At 46.5% G+C, this 16550-nt stretch overlaps 1 protein-coding gene across 3 annotated transcripts in view; it reads left to right on the top strand.

Annotated features, from left to right (window-relative positions):
• Positions 1–16550, top strand: part of kcnip4a (potassium voltage-gated channel interacting protein 4a) — a 969743-nt gene that overhangs the window by 865946 nt on the left and 87247 nt on the right. The gene's annotated exons all lie outside the window — the stretch shown is intronic.

The following is a 16550-nucleotide window of genomic DNA, read 5'->3' as shown; positions in this document are numbered from 1 at the left end:
CGCTCCAGCTGCCGATCCCAGCCTGAACCCGGCGCCGCAGGGTCCGCACATGCGCAGTTGGGCCAGCGCCAACTAGCGCATGCACAGTGGCCGTCTTCCCCGACGCCAAATGGCGCAGGACTACAGGCGTCGGCGCAGAAGAAAGGAGGCCGTGGGGCAGAGTGGCCGGCCCGCCAATCGGTGGGTCCCGATCGCGGGCCAGGCCACTACGGAAGGGCCCCCCCGGGTCGGAACCCCCTCCCCCCAAACAGACGGCCCCGGCCCCTTCAACGCCGAGGTCCTGCCGGCTCCGAGGATGTTAGAACGGCGCTGGCAGGACTCGGCTTTTTGATGACGGCCATGCGTGCCGGAGAATCGGCACGCCGGCCCATGCCGGCCGGGCTGGAGAGTCGTTGCTGGAGAGGCTCTGCGGAGAATCACGTCCCGGCATCGGGGCAGCGTGGCGCGATTCGCGCAATTGACACGGCTCGCCGGCGATTCTCCGACCCGGCAGGGGGTCGGAGAGTTCCGCCCAGGCTGTATCATGGCTTTTTGAGGATGATACAAGGCTGGGAGGGAAGGCAGGTTGCAAGGAAGATATAAATAGTTTACAGAGAGATATTGACAGATGAAGTGAATGGGCACAAAATTGACAAATGGAATTCAATGTGGGAAAATGTGAGATTGTTCATTTTGGAAGAAAGAATGTGAAGGCGGATTTTTGTTTAAATGGAGAGAGACTGCAGAAAGCTGTAGCACAAAGGGACTTGGGGGTCCTTGTTCATGAAACCCATAAAGCTAGCATACAGGCGCATAAGGTAATAGGGAAGGCAAATGGAATGCTGGCTTTATTTCAGGTGGCTAGAGTATAAAAGTAGAGGTGTTGCTGCACTGCACAAGGCACTAGTGAGGCCCCATTTAGAATACTGTGTACCGTTTTGGTCCTCCCATTTAAGGAAAGGCATATTATCATTGGAGGCAGTACACAGGAGGTTTACTCGGATGATCCTGGGTGTGGAGGGGCTGCCAAAAGAGGTCAGATTAGCCAGGTTGAGTCTGTACTCCTTGGAGTTCAGAAGAATGAAAGGTGATATGATTGAAACATTTAAGATTCTTAGGAGTTAGACAGGGTAATTGTTGGGATGATGTTTCCACTAATGGGAGCGTGTCAGACCAGAAGGCATAGTCGCAGAGTAAGGATGTGCTCATTTAAGACAGATTTGCGGAAGAATTTTTCTCTCAAAGAGTGATGAATCTTTGGAATACTTTACCCCAGGAAGCTGTGGAGGCAGAGTCCTTGAACATTTTCAAGGTTGACATTGATGTATTTTTACAAAGGTTTTATGTTTTTACACTGTCCATTCATTAAAGATACATGAGATGGTTACAACGTACAAGTTGTTCTTTATTGGTATCGTGCCTCCCCCTCACCCACCCCCCGCCCCCCACCCCCTATCTCCCTTGTATGGTTGATGAAGTTGTTGAAAAATATCAGGTCACAATCCAGGATGATGACCTGCCTGCCTTTATAAACGACTCATATAAAAGCAAAATATTGCGAATGCTGAAATTTGAAATAAAAGCAGAAAATGCTGGATAAACTCAATAGGTCTGGAAGCTCCTGTGGAGAGAGAAACAGAGTTAACATTTTGGGGTTATATGACCCTTCACATCTTCCCCTCATCCTCGCCCATCAGCATTCCACCAGGATCACTCCCTCCATGACATATTGGTCCACATCGCCATCGCGCCCAACCCTTCATCCCATTCCCATTTCACCTTCCCCAGCAATCCCAGAAGGTGCAACACCCGCGCCTTTACCTCCTCTCTCCTCACTGTCCAAGGGAACAAACAGTCCTTTCAGGTGAAGCAGCTCCTTCAATTTAGTCTACTGTATTCCCTGCTCCCAATGCAGTCTCCTCTACATTGCAGAGACTACATTGCAGCACGGTAGCACAAGTGGCTAGCACTGTGGCTTCACAGTGCAAGGATCCCAGGATCGATTCCCCCCGGGTCACTGTCTGTGCGGAGTCTGCACTTTTCCCCCATGTCTGCGTGGGTTTCTTCCGGGTTCTCATGGAGAATGTCATGGAGTGAAGTCTACTATCAATTATCTGTCCTTCTTTATGACATGTGATTGAGCTGTAACAATCTATGTGCTCTTGTACTCTTCTGATGATTTCATCTTTCTCCATTTTGTCTAGTTCAGTCTTCAATATGTCTTGTAGGGGAATGCTGCACCTATGTAGCAGATCAATTGCATTCTCCTTCAAGTATAATTTTGAAGCTCGCTTGAAACTGCCAATTTTGTTGAACATTCTGAATATTTCGAAGTTCGGTTGTGAACTGAGGTGATATGAGTAGATTCTGAGGTTGATCTGCCTTGTGATGCCTGCCTGATTCAATGGATTGTGAATTGTATGAGGTCTCGACATGCTGGTAGGCCAGTGATCACTGGGCCTTTAATGCCCACAATGTATAACATCTGTGACACCCAGGAGGACTGATTATACTTGCTCTCTGGAATGATGGATCCTGCCCATGGAATTAGTGAACAGTTGAATGCAGAAGTAGGTTTTGCCATGGCCTTTCACGTCTGTGGATACATGTCTTTCAGAATTCAAAGAGTTGGGTATGTTGGCACTTTCCCATGTGTCAATCTTAGCCAATAAAGAATAGTTACTTAGAGCAGATAATCTGAATCTTGGGAAACACTTCAGACGGTGTGATAGCATTTAACATTTCCATTAGATTGACGGTGTTAAACATATGTTGATCGCTATTTGTTTCATTGTGCATATTATCGTTATTTTCTGGTTTGCCAGTCACCTCATGTATATGTTTCTGACTGGATACCCGATAGTCAGTCTTATTGCTGAAGGTACCTGTTGTGTACAGTCTGTTTGGATCAGTGCACAGCTCTTCGTAGCTACATCAGCTTATGCTCCAGTCCACTGCCACTGCCAGTGATCCTTTCTGCCAGGTACCTTGTTGGTTTTAGGTGCTCTAGTCACGGTATCAACAATTGGGGTTGCACTTAGGACCTGTAAGCTTTGTAACTGTGAGGGTCACTTTGTACTTGTGTCCATCCTGAATTAGCTCTTTGATGCTATAAGTTTTGGGCTTGTCCAGAAGATCTTTTTGGAATGCTTCCAGATGAGTGGATGCGATCACCAACAATTCTTTCTGATAGTTCTGTGTCTGAAAAATCATAGTACGTCGCCTTTTCTCTGCATCTGCTAACAAAGTGGTCTATGGATTCTGTAGGCTGTTTTTGAAGTGACACAAACTCGAGTCAATGAATATGGAAATTTAATCTGAATCTGAACCAGGCTTGTAATTCATATCTTTTAGGGATCTTTTAGCTCTTCTTCTGTTAATCCTGACATGTTCAGCCTATAGATCTTTATTCCCAATTGTTAGGTGAATGCTTATGGCTTGCTTGTCTCATTCAGACATATCTGAATCAAGAAACTGAACGCTGTTGAGACATTTTGAATTTGTATAGTAGGTCAGCTGCATCCCAATTCAAATTGGGAATTGTTGGTGGACATTTACTTTTTCCTTCTTCCTTCTGTAGTATCGGGATGAGTATCACTGTAGCCATTTTCCAAAGCCCCACTCATAGAGATGGGTTGTAATGAGAACATACCACAGAGTAATGATGTCTTTGCTTTTAACTTAGTTATTGTTCAGCAACTCCAGGAGCCAGGTGTTATTCGCAACCTTTTCTGGCACAATTTTTATGATGGTTTCTTTGCTTTTTTTTGTTTGACTCTCCTACTCACTATCAATCTATCCATATACTGGTAACTTGCCTTTCCTCTCAACACACTCTCCCACTCACTGAACCAACAGGTTATGTGCTGCAATCTTGCCACGAGGGATCCATCTGCTTACAGCTCTTTATTTGGGCACTAGCTGAATGCTATATCTTCAAAGCTTTTCTTCGCAGACACCACACTGTGTTTTCAACAGAGTTCTGCAACTCCATTGTGATCTGACCACAACATAAAGGGTTGTCTCATGCCATGTAACATGAACTAAGGCTGTTCACCATGTTGTTCTTGTGCTTACTCTTGCTGCCACCTGTTTTTCACCAATACTGATCATAATGTCATGCGATTAGAATGATATAATACCTAATTGCTCATAAGGGAATGGGTAAATGTATTGTGGGTTCACTTATTAAGATTAGGCACATGAGAACAGTTGGACATAGGTAAAGAAGGCTGTGTGCAAAGAAACAAATCCGCGTGTTTCCCAACCGGAAACAATGGATGAACAGGGATATCCACTGCTTGCTGAAGTCTAGGTCTGAGGCGTTCAAGTCGGGTGACCCTGACCTACACAAGAAAACCAGATATGATCTCAGGAGATCCATCAAAGATGTCAAAAAACATTACCGGACCAAGCTCGAGTCCCAGGCTAGCCACACGGACCCCCGCCGACTATGGCAAGGTCTGCAAGACATAACGAGCTACAAGATGAAGGCATGTAAAATCACCGGCTCCAAAGCACCCCTCCCTGATGGGCTCAATGCATTCGAGCACGCTTTGAACAAGAGGTCAGCGAGAGCAAGCCCTCCACCCCAGAAGCCTCAGATGAACTTGTATCTGAGATCACCATTGCAGACGTCAGAACAGCCTTCTCTAAGGTCAACCCTCGGAAAGCCACTGGCCCGGATGGGGTACCCGGACGGGCACTCAGGTCTTGCGCGGATCAGCTGACAGGGGAATCCGCAGACATCTTCAACCTCTCTTTACAACAATCTGAGGTCCCTATCTGCTTCAGGAAGATGACCATCATCCCTGTTACAAACATAAGCCAAGCAGCGTGCCTTAATGACTATCGTCCAGTGGCTCTGACATCCATCATCATAAAGTGCTTCGAAAGGCTAGTCATGGCACAAATCAACTCCAGCCTCCCGGATTGCCTTGATCCACTACAGTTCGCCTATCGCTGCAACAGGTCCACAGCAGACACCATCTCCATGGCCCTGCACTCTACCCTGGAACACCTAGATAACAAAGACACCTATGTCAGACTCCTATTTATCGACTACAGCTCAGCCTTCAACACCATCATTCCTACGAAACTCATCTCCAAACTCCGTGGCCTTGTCCTCGGCTCCTCCCTTTGTGACTGGATCTTGTACTTTCTAACCCACAGGCCACAATCAGTAAGGATAGACAACAACACCTACTCCACGATCATCCTCAACACTGGTGTCCCACAAGATAGTGTCCTCAGCCCCCTACTATACTCCTTATACACCTATGACTGTGTGGCCAAATTCCCCTCCAACTCGATTTTCAAATTTGCTGATGACACCACAGTAGTGGGTCGGATTTCAAATAATGATGAGACAGAGTACAGGAATGAGATAGAGAATCTGGTGAACTGGTGCAACGACATTAATCGCTCCCTCAATGTGAACAAAACAAAAGAGCTTGTCATCGACTTCAGGAAGCGTAATGGAGAACATGCCCCTGTCTACATCAATGGGAACGAAGTAGACAGGGTCGAGAGCTTCAGGTTTTTAGGTGTCCAGATCACCAACAACCTGTCCTGGTCCCTCCATGCCGACACTATTGTTAAGAAAGCCCACCAACGAAGAAGACTAAGGAAATTTGGCATGTCCCCTACGACTCTCACCAACCTCTACAGATGTACCATGGAAAGCATTCTTTTTGGTTGTATCACAGCTTGGTATGGATCCTGGTCTGCCCAAGACCGCAGGAAATTACCAAAGGTCGTGAATGTATCCCAATCCATCACGCAAATCAGCCTCCTACCCATCAACTCTGTCTACAAATCCCGCTGCCTCGGAAAGGCAGCCAGCATAATTAAGGACCCCACGCACCCCGGACATACTCTCTTCCACCTTCTTCCGTCAGGGAAAAGACACCAAAGTTTGAGGTCACGTATCAACCGACTCAAGAACAGCTTCTTCCCTACTGCCATCAGACTTTTGAATGGACTTACCTCGTATTAAGTTGATCTTTTCTCTACACCTTGCTATAACGTAACATTATATTCTGCAGTCTCTCCTTCCTTCCCTATGTACAGCATGCAAGAAACAATACTTTTCACTGTATACTAATATGTGTGACAATAATAAATCAAATCGAATCAAATAAACCATGAAGACATCAGAACTGTATGTCTGTGCTCTGTTCAAAGGAATATTGAAACTAAGAATGGATCATATGTCGCATTTCCCGTCCTGTGATGTTATCCCTTAAAGGCATATTACAATAGGAAATACACATTCAATCTCTCCTCATAAGTCTCCCCTGTACCCTTTCCAGTGTGATTACATCCTTCCTGTAATGTAGAGACAAGAACTATATTCAGTACTTTAGTAGTGACCGAACTAGTATTTAATACTATTCTAGCAGAACCTCCCCACTTTTATGGCCTGTGCCTTAATTAATAAAAGGAAGCATTCCCAATTCCCCAATGCTTTCCTAACCACCTTATCCATTTGTCCTACTAACTTCAGGAATCAGTGGACATGCACTCTCAGGCCCTCCTGCTCCATTACAATTCTCAGTATCCTACTATTTATTGTTTACTTCCTTGCTGTATTGCCCTGCCCAAATATACTATAGCACACTTCTCCTGACTGAACTCCATTTGCCACCTTTCTGACTACCTCACGAGTCCATTGATATCTGCCTTCAGTTTTCAACTTTCCTACTGACTATCAACTACATTTTTGAATCAGCTGAAAATGTTCTGATCATGCCCCGACCTTTAATTCTAGTTATTGATATGCAACACCAATGTAAAGGGAATCCGACAGATTTGTCCAAGGACATTATAGCCCCTGATAATTTTTTGGAACAAAGCAAAATAATTGCAAATGCTGCTGGATTTTGTTAAAAGTCCAACTGATTTATTCACATCAGGTAGATAGCAGGTAGATACTGCTCTGCTATTGTACCTGATCTATGTACGTCCTGCCTCACACTATATATCTGGCCCGTACTATCTTCAGTGTAACTAGCAATGGTAACTAGATACTGCAAAGATCAAGTAAAGTAAATATAGATTTTATTAAATGAGCAGTGTGCATTTTTCCTACAAATTAGCTTTAACAATGATTGGTTTCATTGCTCAAATGGGGCAGTTTGTGATTTGAAAGAAACATCTCTTAAGTTCTGAAGAAGAGACATACGAACTCAAAACATTAGCTCTGTTTCTCTCTCCACAGATGCTGCCAGACCTGCTGAGTTTTTCCACATTTTTTTTGTTTTTATCTCATTGCTATTGTAAATAGCTGTTCATCTTTATACACAGGGAGACGGTAGCATAGCGGTATTTTCACCTGACTCGTAAACCAGACACCCTGGTGGACCCAGGTTCGAATCCTGCCACTGCAGATGTATGAAATTTGAATTAATTAAAAATCTAATAATTTTAATAAATCTAATGATGCAGAAGGAGGCCATTCGGCCCATCGAGTCTGCACCAGCTCTTCGAAAGAGCACCCGACTTAAGCCTGCATCTGTGGTGTTCCTAGCGTACCACTGCTCCCCAGACCTAGAATATCTAACTGTGAAGTGTCGCCCTTTCTATCTCCCACGTGAATTCATCTCTGTACTCATCACAGCAGTCTACATCCCACCCCAGGCGGAAGTGAAGAAAGCACTTGACGAACTACATTCCACCATCAACAACCAAGAAACAAATCACCCCAAAGCCCTGACAATCGTGGCTGGAGACTTCAACCAGGTCAACCTCAGAAAAGTCCTACCCAAACTCAATCAACATATCTCCTGCTCCACCAAAGGTGCAAACTCCCTGGATCACTGCTACACGAGCATCAAAGGGGCCTACCGCTCCATTCCCCGAACACACTTTGGCAAATCCGACCACAAGTCAGTATTCCTACTTCCGGCTTACAAACAGCAACTCAAGCGTGCTGAGCCAGTCAAGAAAACCGTGCAGTGCTGGTCCGAGGAATCTGAGGACACCCTCCACGACTGCTTGGAGACTGTGGTCTGGTCCACATTCAAGGCCGCGGCAGCTAACCTGGACGAATACACAACCACCGTCACAGACTTCATCAGTAAGTGTGTCGAGGACTGTGTACCAAAGAAGACAATATGGGTAATCCCCAATCGGAAACTCTGGCTCAACCAAAAGATTCACTCCCTGCTGAAGTTCCGGACGGAGGCCTTCAGATCTGATGACCCTGACCTATATAAGAAATCCAGTTACGACGTACGGAAAGCCATCAGGGATGCAAAAAGACATTACCTCATTAAAGTAGAGTCCCAGGCCAATGATACTAACCCACGATGACTATGGCAGGACCTACACAAGATCACAAGCTATAAAGCATGGCCAGGCAGAATATCTGGGGCTGGTGCATCTCTGCCCGATGATCTGAACAAGTCCTATGCCCGCTTTCAGCAGTCAGCCAATGTATCAGTGCCACCCGCCCCAACAGCCCTGGACACACCCATACCCACTATTACAGCCTCAGAGGTAAGAGCTGCCTTCTTGAAAGTGAATCCGTGGAAAGCGATGGGCCTGACGGAGTCCCTGGGCGAGCACGGAGAGCCTGCGCAGACCAGCTGGCGAGTGTATTCGCAGATATCTTCAACGCCTCACTCCTCCGCTCTGAGGTTCCCACCTCCTTCAAGAAGGCCACCATCATACAAGTACCAAAGAAGAACAAGGTAGCCTGCTCAACGACTACCGACTGGTGGCCCTAACGTCTGTTATCATGAAATGCTTTGAGCGGCTAGTCATGAGACGGATCACTGCCAGCATCCCAGACGTCTCGGTCCACTGCAGTTTGCCTATCACCACAACCGGTCCACAGCAGACGCTACCTCACTGGCTCTGCAATCAACACCTCGACAACAAGGACACCTATGTAAGACTGCTGTTCATAGACTACAGCTCCGCCTTCAACACCATTATCCCAACAAGACTAATAACCAAACTCTGCAATCTTGGACTTGACCCCTCCCTATGCAGCTGTATCCTCGACTTCCTCACCAACAGACCGCAATCTGTCAGGATAGGCAACAGCACCTTCTCCACATAGTCCTCAACACCGGAGCCCCGCAAGGATTTGTGCTCAGTCCTCTACTGTACTCCCTATACACCATGACTGTGTGGCAAAATTTAACTCCAACTCAATCTATAAGTTTGCAGATGATACGACTGTGGTGGGCCGCATCTCAAACAACTACGAATCAGACTATAGGGGGGAGATAAACAACTTGGTTGCATGGTGTACCGAAAACAACCTCTCTCTAAATGTTGGAAAGAACGAGGAACTGATCATCGACTTCAGGAAGCGCAGCACGACACACACTCCCGTCTGCATCAATGGCTCCGAAGTGGAGATGGTTGATAGCTTTATGTTCCTGGGGGTCACCATCACCAACAGTCTGTCCTGGTCCACTCATGTTGACGCAAGTCAAGAAAGCCCAACAACTTCTCTACTTCCCGCGGAAGCTAAAGAAATTTGGCATGTCTGCATCGACTCCCACAAACTTCTACAGATGTGCGATAGAGAGCATCCTATCCAGCTGCATCACAGCTTGGTATGGCAACTGCTCAGTCCAAGATCGCAAGAAACTGCAGAGTGTGGTGAACTCAGCCCAACGCATCACACAAACTTGCCACCCCCACATTGATTCTGTATACACCTCCCACTGCCTCAGGAAGGCAGACAGCATTATCAGAGACTCCTCCCACCCAGGCATTGCCTTCTTCCAGACCCTTCCATCAGGCAGGAGGTACAGAAGTCTGAAGATTGCACATCCAGACAAAGGAACAGCTTCTTCTCCACAGCTACAAGACTCCTCAACAACTTCCCCTCGGACTGATCTGTTCCCTGTAAGAACACTATTCACGACCCTATATGCTGCTCTTGCTCATGCATTTGCTTTGTTTGGCCCCTCATTCCGCACTGTAACCAATCGCTGTTTTGTCGATGTACCATTTGTCAATGTTCCCTGTTGATTATTCTTGTGTCTTCCCTGGTGGGAAGGATTAGGGAAAACCCCAGGGCGTTCTACACTTATGTGAGAAATAAGAGGATGATCAGAGTGAGAGTAGGGCCGATCAAGGATCGTGGAGGGAACTTGTGCCTAGAGTCTGAAGAGATGGGGGAGGCCCTTTGCTTCAGTTTTCACTAGAGAGAGGGACCATGTTGCCCATGAGAACAGTGTGAACCAGGTTAATAGACTCAAACAGGTTGATATTAAGAAGGAGGATGTGCTGGAGATTTTGAAAAGCATCAGGATAGATAAGTCCCCTAGGCCTGACGGGATATACCCAAGGTTACTACGGGAAGCGAGGGAGGAGATCGCTGCGCTGTTGCCAATGATCTTTGCGTCCTCACTCTCCACTGGAGTAGTACTGGATGATTGGAGGGAGGTGAATGTTGTTCCCCTATTCACGAAAGGGAATAGGGACATCCCTTGGAATTACAGACCCATCAGTCTTACGTCTGTGGTGAGCAAAATATTGGAAAGGATTCTGAGAGATAGGATTTATGATTATTTCGAAAAACATAGTTTGATTAAAGATAGTCAGCATGGCTTTATGAGGGGCAGGTCATGCCTCACAAGCCTCATTGAATTCTTTGAGGATGTGACAAAACACATTGATGAAGGTCGGGCAGTGGATGTGGTGTATATGGATTTCAGTAAGGCATTTGATAAGGTTCCCCATGGTAGGCTCATTCAGAAAGTTAGGGGGCATGGAATACAGGGAAATTTGGCTGTCTGGATACAGAATTGGCTAGCCGAGAGAAGACAGCGAGTGGTAGCGGATGGAAAGTATCCCACCTGGAGGTGGCAGTGAGCAGTGCTGTCCCGCAAGGATCTGTTCTGGGACCTCTGCTCTTTGTGGTTTTCATAAATGACTTGGATGAGGAAGTTGAAGGGTGGGTTAGTAAGTTTGCCAATGACACAAAGGTTGGTGGAGTTGTAGATAGTATTGAGGGTAGTTGCAGGTTACAACAGGACATTGACAGGATGCAGAGCTGGGCTGAGAAGTGGCAGATGGGAGTTCATCCTTGATAAATGTGAAGTGATTCATTTTGGAAGGTCGAACATGAATGCTGAATATAGGGTTAAAGGCAGGATTCTTGGAAATGTGGAGGAACAGAAGGATCTTGGGGTCCACGTACATAGATCCCTCAAAGTTGCCACCCATGTTGATCGGGTTGTTAAGAAGGCGTGTTGGCTTTCATTAACCAGGGGATTGAGTTTAGGAGCCGCAAGGTTTTGCTGCAGCTTTATAAAATCCTAGTTAGACCACACTTGGAATATTGTGTCCAGTTCTGGCCGCCTCATTATAGGAAGGATGTGGATGCTTTGGAGAGGGTACAGAGGAGATTTACCAGGATGCTGCCTGGACTGAAGGGCATGTCTTATGAAGAAAGGTTGAGGGAGCTCGGCCTTTTCTCACTGGAGCGAAGAAGGAAGAGAGGTGACTTGATAGAGGTGTACAAGGTGATGAGAGGCATGGACAGAGTGGATAGCCAGAGACTTTTCCCCAGGGTGGAAATGGCTGTCACGAGGAGACATCATTTTAAGGTGATTGGAGGAAGGTGCAGGGGAGATGTCAGAGGTAGGTTCTTTACACAGAGAGTGGTGGGTATGTGGAATGCACTGGCAGCAGAGGTGGTGGAGTCAGAGTCATTAGGGACATTTAAGCGACTCTCAGACAGGCAAATGGACAGCAGTAAATTGAAGGGGTATAGGGTTAGGTTGATCTTAGATTAGGATAAATGGTCGGCACAACATCGTGTGCTGAAGGGCCTGTACTGTGCTGTACTGTTCTATGTTCTATGTTCTAGTTCCTCGGCCGCAGAAAAATACTTTTCACTGTACTTCGGTACATGTGACAAATCAATCAATCGAATTGTTAGAAGCATGTTATGCCAAGTTAACTAAATACAAGCTGCGGGATTCTCCGTCGGCGGGATTCTCCGTTTTGCCGGCAGCACACCCATGCCCACAGGTTTCCTGACGGCGTGGGGTTAGCCACAATGGGGAACGCCATTGGCTGGCTTCGGGAATGGAGAATCCTGCTGCTGGTGGGGACACACCACGCCAGAAAATGAGGCTGGTGGGACGGAGAATCCCGCCCATGAATTTCCATTTTGTTAAGAACTCACAGACCTACAAAAGGAGAACTGGAAGTCTGTGTCAAGCCAACTTATTTTGTTTTAATCAAAGCAGCTTCCACTCTGACAACACACTGAAATTGCAACTGCGGGTACAAAGTTATGTGTTGAGCCTCGGGCTCAGAGGCATTGACACTGAGGATTATGACCTCCTTCTTGTAAATAACTAATTGCCCAGCAAGAGGACGGAATCTAATTATTGAAGATACACAAGAAATGAACACTTGCTTCTTTTATGATGGAACCGGTCAGGACCTCTGGAAGGGTTGGCAGAAAAAGCCAATCTCATTGGTTCATAACGTACTAACTTCCTCGGAGTGGAAATCTTCAGCTTCTGGCAGTCTTTCCTTCTGGTGCCAAGCCTTTATAGAGGTCAAATTTTCTACCCAGCACCAGGAGGCTGCTGGTCACGTCTTCAGGACATTGAGCAATGTGTGGTACCATGTCTGTTAGGAGGTGGCGCACGTATGGAAAAACTTCCCCGTTACCGACGCTACTAAAATAACCCAGATGACCGAGCATGGCTTTTCCACCCCTGCACCCACTCCCATTCCAGTGTCCAACCCCCCCGGTATGCAGCCAGAATCACCGGCCAATATCACCAGAACTGTTGGAGGAAGGAGGAGGATGTCTATGCAGAGGAATGATATGGTCAGAAACTAAACCCGCTTTTGCACCTGTGTCCATGAATGAACCCACATCTGTCCCCATGACCACACATGTCCTGGTATCTGCGAGTGGTACCATATGTGTCTCCCATGCCTATGCTTGCCCCTGTGGTCTTATGATCTTGCATGTTTTCCCATGTGTGACTTTGTGAGTGAGCCTGTTTTGGAAGAACGTACAGACACCTTGGCCAAGCTTGGGTGCAAGAATGAGAGAGGGTGCTGAGCTGACAAACTTGACAGATGTGGAGGTCTCCTTCCCTCTGTATCCTTCCAGAAAAAGTGACGGTTCCACTCCTTGGAAGCAGGCAGAGGGTGGAAAAGCGATCATTCCCTTGGAAGTGGGATTCAGCAGCCATCCTCCCCACCCCCCGCCCCCACCACACACACTCCTCACCCCACACAATCTCCATGTGCTACCAGAAGATGTCATCTATCCCTCGGGGAGGGGGAGACTATCTGGCATGAATCTCCTGGGGATAAGACGAGTTCACTTCCTGTAGGGGATGGGGGCGCTGAGGAGCATGCACCTAGTTTGACCCAGTCACTCATTGCCAGGTGGCAGGTTGGATATCCATGCGGCTGACGTGGAAATGGTTGATGAAACTGAACCCCTTGGTCACTTGACGACATTCCTCAGAATCTGTTCCACCTAGTGCAGGATTTTAATAAAATGACCCCAAACTCTGGGTCACTGGCAGGTGAGTAGAAGCTCCCCATTTGCCACATCTTACATTGGCACAGGGTGAACTGATACTGGGGAAGGAGAGTTTCCTGAGCTGCCATGCGGTCCAAAGTATGAGGTATCACTAGGCCTTGAGCCACTATTGCTCTCCACCCAGAACACCCCAGGAGAGTATGGGAAGGATCCCTATGTCGTTGAATTGGGGGGTGGGATAATGATGGGGGTTGGACTGAATACTGTGACTTGGTTGCCCAGTGCATCTTGGTGGGTGGGTTGATCGCTGACAGTGACTTGGTGGAAGGCACCAGGGATGATTTAGAGTACTTTGCCAGTAAGGTGGTGGACTCTCTCGGGCCACCTACTGAGTATCCCCTCGTCCACCTAGCGGAACATTGAGAATCCCTGGCTGATGGGTTGGACCACCATGACAAAGTCCAGCTGACCAATGGTCTGAACCAGTGCTGCTCCCCAGGTCCATCCACTCTGCTCTGAAGACTGCGAGCATGAGCAAGGACATGAACCAACTCGAGCTGTGCTATGTCAAGTCATTCCTCACCAGGCTGCTGAGGGAATGGAAGAGCGCAAGTGACATTGCTCCCTCTCCACAGTATGATGATGCTGGTGGTTGCACTACACCATATGGGGAAAGAAGAAAACCATAGACAGCCTGACCATCAATGGCAGCAGAGGCGCAGACTGCAAATTTTCAACTTCTCGCTTCTTGAGGAAGGGAATACGTAGTGTGCTCCTGTAGAAGATCCATGTCATTCTAGAAGACAAAACTACATAGCTGCTGGGGTGCAAGGATGGCTCTACATGAGCCAACCTGCTTCCAATTCAGGCAGGGTGGTTATTTTGATAGCTCCATATTTTCGCCTGGTGAACCTGAGTGGTCATGGAGCCAGTGCCAGACTGCTTGCTCTGTCTCACCCTCCGGCTGGGGGATGTGCCCCTTCACATACAGGGAGATTTCAACTGTACCCTCAAGGTTAGGGAATTCCGTATTGCAGAATATCGATGGGGAAGTTGAGGGACTTAGTCTTTGTAAATGTCTGACAAAATCTCCATCCCGACCCCAGCGCTTGCACTTTTGTGAGGTCTGGTGGAGGGCGGCCTGGAATTGGTCACCTTTACAATTCTTGGGGATACAATTCCTGCATTCCAGCAGCTTCCATGCTGCTGGGACCATGCTCTGTCCACTGTCTGATGTAGGCAGAACTGGTTCCAATGCACACATGGATGGGGTCTACAGACTGGCATTGTAACTACCTGCTGCTGGATGATCAGCAGTTCTAGCTCTCATTCTCTTAATTCTGGACCAACTGGAGAAGGAAAAAGGGAGGCCAGGTGGGATGGGGCAAGGCTCACATTTGTGTATCACGTCAGTATTACGTCAGGGGTCATCAAGGTTGCGCAGTTGGAGTAGGAAGTACTTGACCTGGAATCTCATCTCAAACATGCTGTTGAAGGTTTGACTCTGCAGAAGGTGTACAATGAGAAAAAAGGCGCACTGAGGGACTGGGGCTTATCGGGTTCAGAAAGGTGTTTGTGAGGTCCTATAGGGCCTAGGCCGGGGTCCCGTTTCTTCTACTCACTGGAAAAAAGGCAAAGGGTCCATATGAAGTTCTTAGGGCTGTTGCCTGGTGCCAGATCCCTGGAACTGAAATAATTGGCATCCAACAACCACAACTTTTGTTCTATGTACAGCTCCAGCCATTGGTGTGTTTTCCCCTCGGTTCCCAATGACTTCAATTTTATTCAGGCTCCTTGATGCCATACTGGATCAAATGCTGACTTGGTGTCAAGGGCAGTCATTCCCACCCCACCACTGGCGCACACCACTTTTGTTCATGTTTGGATCAAGGCTGTAATGACAGCAGGACTCAGAGGCCCTGGTGGAATAGGTGAGCAGGTTATTGTTGAGTAGGTGCTGTGAGTTGTATGTAAGGTGCTACTATTCATACAACCATAATGCTGTTACACGTTTCAAGAAGGAAGGGTGCAATCCAAGAAAGTTTCCTCAAGAACTCTCGTTGCAGTCTATTTCAAAGTAAACAATTATTTCAAAGGTCTGATTTGGTTTTGTACTGTACGTCCCAGAAGGAGAAATGGGGAAAGACGAATACCGGTGCAAACTGTTCTTTCCATCTGGGGTAGTAAATATTCACTGATACTACAGAACATCTATTGCTTTTTTTTCCTATTTTTTTTGTCCTTCTGTTAGGTATCTCCACAAGGACAATAGCTAATCTGCTTCCTGAGTTCTGTTGATGTCCTCTATGAAGTAGTCACTTGGAATTCGAGAGCAATACATGCAGTCTTAATCTCCATCTTCTTCTCCTCAATTATGTTGAGGAAGTATCTTGACTTTACACCTCAACTCCCTGTTTTTTAGAGCATCTCAAGAACCTGTTTTTTAGAGCATCTTGTGTGTAAACTGACTTGCAAAATCCTCATAAAAAATCAACACATTTTGCCATATGCCTAAAAACTCTGCCATCTTAAGACACCTTTAGAAGCCGAGAATACCACAAGTCAACTTGATAACTGTGAAGTTAATTGGAGCTCAACAATTGCTTTTTATAGTAGTGCATGCATAAAAGACTATAGAAAAGTTTTATAATTTTAAAATGAAAATTATTAATTAATTCAAGAGTAAAATACTGTAGATGCCGGTAATCTAAAATGAATACAGAAAATGCTAGCAGTAATCGCCAGTTCGGCAAATTCAGTTGATAAGAGAAACAGAGGAAATGTTTCAGGACAACGACCTTTCATTAGAAATTGATTGTTGTACATTCATGAGAAATATGAACATGTCTATCTTCAAACATGACACTTCCCTGTCAGTTAAAAATGGTGTTTTTTAAAAATTAGCTTTCTGTAGATGTTCCCGCAATTTATAATCATCTGTGACGTTAGAGCAAATAAGATGCATAGTGACTAAACATCTACTGTGGTTAATAATTTGTTCACCAGAAATCTAATTATCATCTCAATTTTTGGTTCAAGTGAAATGTTTCTTCAGGCAGCCCAGCACAGAATCCCT

Source organism: Scyliorhinus torazame, chromosome 3, assembly GCF_047496885.1.
Source record: "Scyliorhinus torazame isolate Kashiwa2021f chromosome 3, sScyTor2.1, whole genome shotgun sequence".
Lineage (NCBI taxonomy): Eukaryota > Metazoa > Chordata > Chondrichthyes > Carcharhiniformes > Scyliorhinidae > Scyliorhinus > Scyliorhinus torazame.
Note: the sequence above shows the minus strand (reverse complement) of the source record. Positions and strands in the feature narration are given on the sequence as shown.